Raw genomic sequence first — 8165 nt, 5'->3', positions numbered from 1 at the left:
CCCAATCTGTTTGTTTCACGGGCCCAAGTATTTCACCAGTTTCTGCTGTTTTCCATGTTATATAATTTCATTCTCTATATAGATGTTCGCCTTGAATGTGCACATGTTCTGCTGCTCTGCCTTTACCGAGCCTCGAACATCTCTTAACTTACTCTTATAGCTTTTCGCCCGAGGCCCATTTACTGTATGTCTAGAAATAAACTTTCTTCAGATTATATGTTAAGGAAATGGGACTGAAGCTATGTTAATCGGGTGCTGGTCCTCTTTAGTGAATGGATATTTCTTTGGCATTTTTCAATTGTATGGCACGATGCCAGAGTTGTATGACTGCGACATAATGCATTGCGGTATGATGGAGCAGTATTCCGCAGTGTTTTGTAAGAATATATTATTGATATCGTCTTCCCGAAGTGATGCTTTGGGATTTAAGTTCTTCATTATGGCTTTGATGACAGTGATATTGAATAGGGTGGAATCCGTGCAATGCTAGTTAGTAGGACTTACTGCAGGCACCTTGAATAGGGATCTTAGAGGATGAGAATTATTTAGTGAACGTATCGTTAAGAATAGTTGCACAAAAATGGGCAGGTATTGAGTCCACAGAATTTATTCAGTAATGATAATACTGGCCTATTAGTGTTCCTTCGTATGTTGTCCGAAAATTGTTTTGGGTTAGTTTCCAATATTATTGGAAATGTAGAATAGCGAAATGTGGATCTTCCTGACCTCAAGGCACTAAGATATGATTTCGCAGCCTTTTTATATCTTACCTAATGTGTCCGTTTGGAAGAATGTTTCGCAGTTCGGTATAAAGTTTTTTCTTCTTCGATAATCGAGCACGATAAGTGTTATACTATAGTGCTTTATTGTTGGTGCGAATGGATCAAAGAAGAACACGTTCGGCGATTAGCTCACCAATTTATTTTTGAAAATGGACCACTTAGATTCAATGCAGAGCTCCAGGTGAAGTGGTAAGAAAGAGCCAAGAAATGAGCAAAGTTCGGTTCTGATGACGGGGAAGTTAGCTTTTTGTAATCACGAAACTCTTTCCTCTCTCGACGTGTTTTCGGTTGCGTTATTGTGAACGTAAAATCAAGTATATGGTGATCGCAGGATGATATGATGACAACAGGAACTTTGTTACATTTTCAACGAACTGTGATGAGCATGAGATCATCACAGTGATCATAACGTCGTTTGGAAGGCCGTTCCAGTTGCAGCTGTGCGGGAAAAAAAGGAATTTGAAAACGTGACAGTACGAGAACGTTGCCGGTAACTTGTAGTTGATGGCTGGTGCGGTGTGATACGCGTGCCTGGGAAAGATAATAAGATGCAGTGCGCATATAGCTGGGAAAACGTTTGTGAAATAGGGATAGGCTGACAATGTGAGGATGGAGAGATAAGGGTGATAATCCAGATGTTGCTTTTAAGGAGGTAACCCTGAAGTCATGGCAATGCAATAAATTAGTGAAAAGTGCAGCTCGGTTTTGAACAGAATCGAGAATATTAAAGAGGTGAGCCTGATGTCGATTCCAATGGGGCAATGCAAATTGTAGTTTGACCTGACGAATGATTTGCAGGCAGACATTACAACTTTACATGTCGGGTGCATGATGTATAATACGCTTTAAGAGTCCTAATGCCCTGTTCGCAGATGGTATTGTGTTAGCTACGTGCAAGAGATCGCTAGCGATTGCTATGCCCAGATGTTTATATGACTGCACTAGCTGTACAAGAACTTCATACATTACATGAGGGAAGATAAGAGGATTGCGGCAACGGTGAATGGAAAGAGATTTACACTTATGTTGGTTTAATTCCATTGGCCACTCGTTACACCAGTCCTGAACAGCATTTGAGATCATTTTAAAGATAAGATTGGTCAGTGGGGATGAGAAGAGCACGATAATTACACGGTCGTCAGCGAACATTGGCATGTTAGATTTTACATGTGGCGGCAAATCATTAATGTAGTTGAGAAAAAGTACAATGCAGAGCACAGATTCCTGTGCGAAGCCTGACATTGCTAAAAGTGAATTAGAGTTCTTGTTATTAACGAAGACAAACTGTGAACGATTACTCGAAAAAGGTACAATCCATTTCAAAGTATCGGGCTGCAAGTTTGGTCCTGAAATTTTTGTCATGATGTGTTTTTAGAGTATTTTACCAAAGACTTTAGGAAAATCTTAAAATAGGAGTCAATCTCTTAATATACTCTACATGCTATATTAAAGGTGCACTGAAGAGGAATCTGAACTTGTCTTTTTGCCGCGAGAACTCGGTCTACACCTTCCGAGCTTTCTTAGAAACTGCGATTTACTGCCCTGTGTGGCCGATTTCCCCAATTAAATCGAATTAACGTCCGGCTCCCGCCTTTTTTTTAATTCTGCCTCGTACGGTGGGTGGAGTCGACCAACGCGTGGAGCGCCTTCACCCAGTCCCGTGGCGGCTTGCCGCTCTGCCATCGGCGGAGTAATACGTAGTAGTCCGTAGTAGCAAATAGTCCGCGCGTATATTTATTTATTCAGGATTATTTTGCGGCTATATTATCTGCGAATGAAACTATTTATTCATGGAAACCTAAAAAACAAAATAAAGCGAAAGCAAAGGCTCCACGGGACTGGGTGAAAGGCGCTCCACGCGTTCGTAGACTCCGCCCACCGTACGAGGCAGAATTAAAAAAAAAGGCGGGAGCCGGACGTTAATTCGTTTTAATTGGGGAAATCGGCCACACAGGACAATAAGTCACTGTTTCTAAGAATGCTAGGAACGGGTGGATCGAGTTCCCGCGGCAAAAAGACATGTTCAGAATCCTCTTCAGTGCACCTTTAACTTTGTGCATGTCACTCGGCAGGTCAAGCACTTGTTTTTCGGATTCAGGTGCACTTTCATGAGCAGTGTCGGATATTCCATAAATATCAGATTATTTCAACGGCATCGATCTTCTGCTTGATCAAGACGTCAGCGCACTGCGCATATGTCGCTTTCGAGATGCTCCACAGCAGTACGAAGCTTTTTTACATATTGTTGCCACTGCTTGAAAATTGAGATCTAATTTTCCATGACAATGTTCTGAAAGGTTACCGTCTCTAAAATTGCCTGACTTCCTCCTGTGTTCCGGCAATCCTTATTCAGACATCAGCCCGTTTGACCGATGTACCTAGAGCCACATAATAGATGAATTTCATAAACCACACCAGAAACACATGCTACAAAAGGATCTCGATGCTCGCATCGCCTCGCATCGCCTGAAGAAGATTGCGAACACACAGTGATGTCATAGTAGTGTTCTCGGCGCCTCAGAAGTTGGAGAAACTAGTCGAATTGACTAATTCTTTTTAAAATCCTAAAGAACCATGCGATATCAAGCACCGAATCCTTTGGTACAATGTGTTTCTGGTGTGGTTTATGAAATTTCTTTATAGTGTGGCTCTAGGTACATCGGTCAAACGGACCGATGTCTGAATGAAAGATTACTAGAACAAAGGAGAAAGGTAGGCAGTTACAGAGACGGTAATCTTTCAGAACATTGTCATGGCTGTGCTGAAAAGATTAAGAAACCATGTAAACCTGTCTTCAGCGCGTGCAAGATTGTGGCCAACCATAGGTGTCAGGATGTGAGGGAGATAATAGAGGCAGATTTGATTAGAAAAGCCGCTCCATCCTGCGTCAGCGCACCATCTGTCACACTGACTGAAAAGGAAATAATGTTTTTGGAAGCTGCCACATGATGTCGACAAGGCTATCAGTTTGACGTCATGCAGCAAGGTGTATATAATTGTGCTTGTGTGTCAATAAACCTTCAGTTGGTAGTGAGCGCTCGTGTTGTCCAAGTCTTTCTCTTTCCGTGTTTTTTTTTTGTGCTTGTACGTGCCTGATGTTACCAATATCGTATTCTGTGCTGATTGAATTCTCTTGGAACGCTCATTCACGTTCTGCATGGTTTCCCAAATTTGAGAGGAACCCGGGTCCTAAAGATTTCGCCCAATGTCCCCGCAGGAAGTAAAGAGCGTAAGGGTGCTATACGTACTTCAATCCATGGAAGCACGATAACAAAGAGATGATCTGATCTAAAGTTACGAGAAGGTAATATGGAAAGACGACTAACCTTCGGGACGAAAAAGTATGTGTCTAAGCCTCTGGGTCATCCATCCATCACGACCCGTGCGCGCTGAAGTGATACTGTTCGCTGCTTGGTTTCATGCTTATTCTGGGTGACGACGTCAACGTAGCGAGTGTGCACTTGTGGAGTTGCAGGGGGCGCAGGATGCATTCGGCAGGCGCCACGCAGACGGTTGTCAGCAAGGATGTGTCTGTAGCAGCGCACGGTGCACGGACAGCGTCATGGCCTCCTTTCCCCATTTTAGCGCGTGTCGCCACAACACAATGTGCCAAACTCTACGATGCTTTTTTTTTATCTTGAGGGATAAATGACACGCACCCAGGGGATGGCCCAAGACAGGCAACGACTGTCTATTGCTCAAAAAAGCAAAATAAAAAGAATTCAGTTTGGGAAAATAAAATTAAGATAAAAGCGGTTGCTGAGAGTTGGGTGACTGACACTGGGAAGATGGTTATAGAAGCACAATTTTAATGGTTTGATTGCCGATGAATTTTGTGCATGAGCCCCCAGAATTTGGATTTAAGAAAGATTTTAAGGTGGGAGCCGTTTCGTGTCTAAAACGAAGCTTCCAATGAAAGAGACCACGTCCCTGTTGCTGAGCCAAAGCGTAAAAGCACCAAGAAAGGGAACTACCCCGGTAGTTAAACTGAGACTTAGCTACTGAAATGGCTGTATTGGCAAGTGCCTCTGTAGAGAGGAGAAGCTACGTTTCAGCAAAGAACGTTCACTCAAATGTAATGCGTCGAGTACACGCTTTTGGTCAGAACAAAAGAGGGCATTATCGTCAGCACAGGCTAAATCTTAATTTCACATTTGCCAGGGAGCAACCATGGTTCCGCTACACTTCGTTTCAATCTGAATAAAGGCGCGTCTAGTGAATGCACAGTTCTTAAAAACGTATCTTAGAGATATGTACTCATGCTACATATTCATTACCCATGTCGCAACCATGCGAGTACCAAATTTCCTCTGTTCCCGGTCGATTTTCTCCGTGCTTAGCGGGCAGCCGCAGCACCATCATGCGGCACCCACTGAATGCACCCCTCCCCCCCCCCCCTCGTCGCTGTGCATGGTGGTGGCCCAACAGATGGCGCAGGTGGCGGATCGCACCCAGCTTTCGCTTTTCCGCACGTTAAGAGACTTAAGTGCGCCTCGTACTTTTTCCTTAGAAAGCACAGTTACTGCATTCACGTGAGCTTTAACATAATGTGTGCATTGGCGGCTGCCATTACGAGCAAAGAAGGAGAAAAAATGCGCATTTAGGAAGCAGTTTATGGCGCTCTCTCAATTTGTGCTTATTTCAAAGGAGGCACAGCGCTCCTGGCCAGCTCGCCGCATTTTTCCTTGTCATAGTCCTGAACCTTGACGCTGCATGTGTCTTCATACTCCTCCGTGCAGTCTTGGGGAATGGTGTCCACGGACGCTGGGTTAATCAACATCATGCACACTGAAAGAAGAAAGAAAAATGAAGTGCATCGGTATTGACAGCAATGAGGTGCATATATTTGGCCTACATATGATTGTGTATTGTAGCCTATCTCTGGAATATGTACGGGCCATCGGAAAGAAATAAAACCGAATGTATAAAGAGTCGAGGAGAAATTCTCCCCGCAGAAGATTCTTTCAAGCTAGGTGGCGCATACTTATTAGGAAAGGAATGCTGAGCGCAAAAACAGGATGGAACGCTTGAAGTACTCATTAAGAACTCTACCGCGTGAAGCAGCCCATGGCCATATATACCGAATCAGAAATTCTTTATTCAGATCACTGGGAATCCTCATAACACTTTTGGCGAAGTGGTGCAGCGGTTGAGTGGTACGCCGCTGCCCCGACAGGATGCTATTTCATACAAAGCCATCAGTGGGGGCAACAACTTATTTCTGAACCTACGCGTCGTTCCGCCACTACAGCCAATATTCTCGATCTTACCTTGACAAGTGATCCTTACCTTTGCTCCAACATTGCGCTCTTAGAAGGCCTTTCCGACTATTCCGTAATCACGGGTAACCTGAATTTTGTGCCCCATAAAAAGGTAACTCGTACTAAACAAATAAGGTGCTACAACAGAGCAAACTTCGGTGAAATAAACGCTCAGTTGTCAGTCTTTGCTGATCATTTTCTTCACGATTTTTCGTCACGCTCCCTGGAAACGAACTGGAACCTGTTCAGCGGGAAACTTGCTACTCTCATTGACAGATTCATACCCGTCATCAGTATCCCTTCCACTAACACAGCGCCTTGGATTAATAGGCATCTACGTCGCCTTAATAACAAGACAAAGCGCCTTTACAGACAAGCCAACAAGAACAGACACTCCGAATCTTGGCAACGGTACAAACTATGTGATAAGGAATATCAGTCTGAGTTGATATCTGCACGTAGGCACTTCTTCACACACGACCTACCGGCAATGCTAACAAACAATCCACGGAAGTTCTGGCAGATAATAAACCCCGCTAATCATCCTGACATTACTCTTACCAACGCGGAAGGCAGCAGTGTTCCAGTGGCCGAATGCCCCGAACTTTTCAATAACGCATTCACATCCGTTTTTACCCGTGAAGATCCGCCTCTACCACCTATTTCTGTCAGCACTGCTAATACATCAATGTCCGAAATATGCCTCAGTGAGACCGGTATCTTATCCTTACTAGGGAAGCTTAAAACAACATCAGCATCAGACCACCTTGGCTTTAATAACAAAATACTCAAAAATTCATCTGATGGTATTCATCGCATCTTGTCCGCTGTTTTTTCACAATCTCTATCATCAGGCGTGATTCCTCTGGACTGGCGGCTAGCTAAAGTTGTGCCAGTTTTCAAATCTGGCGATCGTTCCTCACCACAAAATTACCGGCCCATTTCATTACCTAGCACTGTTTGCAAACTTCTTGAACACGTAATTCACTCACAGGTAATTAACTATCTTGAAGAACATAACATTATCTTTGAATATCAACATGGGTTCCGTAAAGGCTACTCATGCGAAACGCAACTTGCCGGATTCATTCAAGACATACACTCATCGATTGATGCTGGCATTCAAGTAGACTCCATATTTCTTGATTTTTCTAAAGCTTTCGACAGAGTACCTCACAACCGGTTATTAATGAAACTAGCACTGCTTAATATTCACCCTCTTGTCATTGCATGGGTTAAAGATTTTCTCTTTTCCAGGTCTCAATTTACAACTGTCAATAACCACAATTCGTCTTTCAGCCAAGTACACTCTGGCGTCCCACAAGGAAGTGTGCTTGGCCCCTTACTTTTCCTAATATTTATCAACGATTTACCGGATTCCATTTCTTCTCATTTCAGACTTTTTGCTGATGATTGTGTAATTTATCGCAAAATTTATTCTAACACCGATTGCCAATCCCTTCAATCTGACCTGGATTAAGTAACAGCATGGTGCTCAACCTGGCTTATGCAACTTAATCATTCAAAAACTAAATTGATGTCTTTTACTAACCGAAAGTCTCGAATTCAAACACCATACTCCTTAAATAATAGCTCACTTGAGCTAGTCACCACGTATAAGTACTTAGGACTTCACCTTCATTCAGACTTAGCATAGAACCACCATATTAACCTTATGCTTGCATCTGCTAATCGGTCATTAGGTCTCTTAAAACATGACCTAAAGCATGCTCCTCCTCACCTCCGTGCTCATGCCTATACCACTCTAATTCGACCTAAAATTGAATATGCCTCGGCTGTTTGGGACCCTTACCAATCTTACCTAATAAATAACATTGAATCATTGCAGAACCGCGCCGTTCGTTTTATTTACTGCGATTATTCATCACAGCATCAGCATCACAGCCTTAAAGAAACGCGCAGGTCTCCAGGATTTATGTCTCTGCCGTAAAATTGCACGACTATCACTTTTCCATAAACTTTATCATCATCCATCACTTCATAACGACATTTTTTCTTTGCCTCCTTCGATTTTTGACCGCCGCGATGATCCTTTTAAAGTTAGACGTTTCACGTGCAGAACATTTATCTATGCGCATTCATTCTTACCACGCACAATATC

General features: G+C 43.2%; 1 pseudogene; it reads right to left on the bottom strand.

Moving 5' to 3' along the window:
• Positions 1 to 5375: 5375 nt before the first annotated feature.
• Positions 5376 to 8165, bottom strand: part of LOC149334667 (uncharacterized) — a 67007-nt pseudogene continuing 64217 nt past the window's right edge.

This window comes from Amblyomma mixtum, chromosome 8, assembly GCF_055824585.1.
Source record: "Amblyomma mixtum isolate Tamu chromosome 8, ASM5582458v1, whole genome shotgun sequence".
Taxonomy (NCBI): domain Eukaryota; kingdom Metazoa; phylum Arthropoda; class Arachnida; order Ixodida; family Ixodidae; genus Amblyomma; species Amblyomma mixtum.
This window is presented reverse-complemented; position numbering and strand designations above follow the sequence as displayed.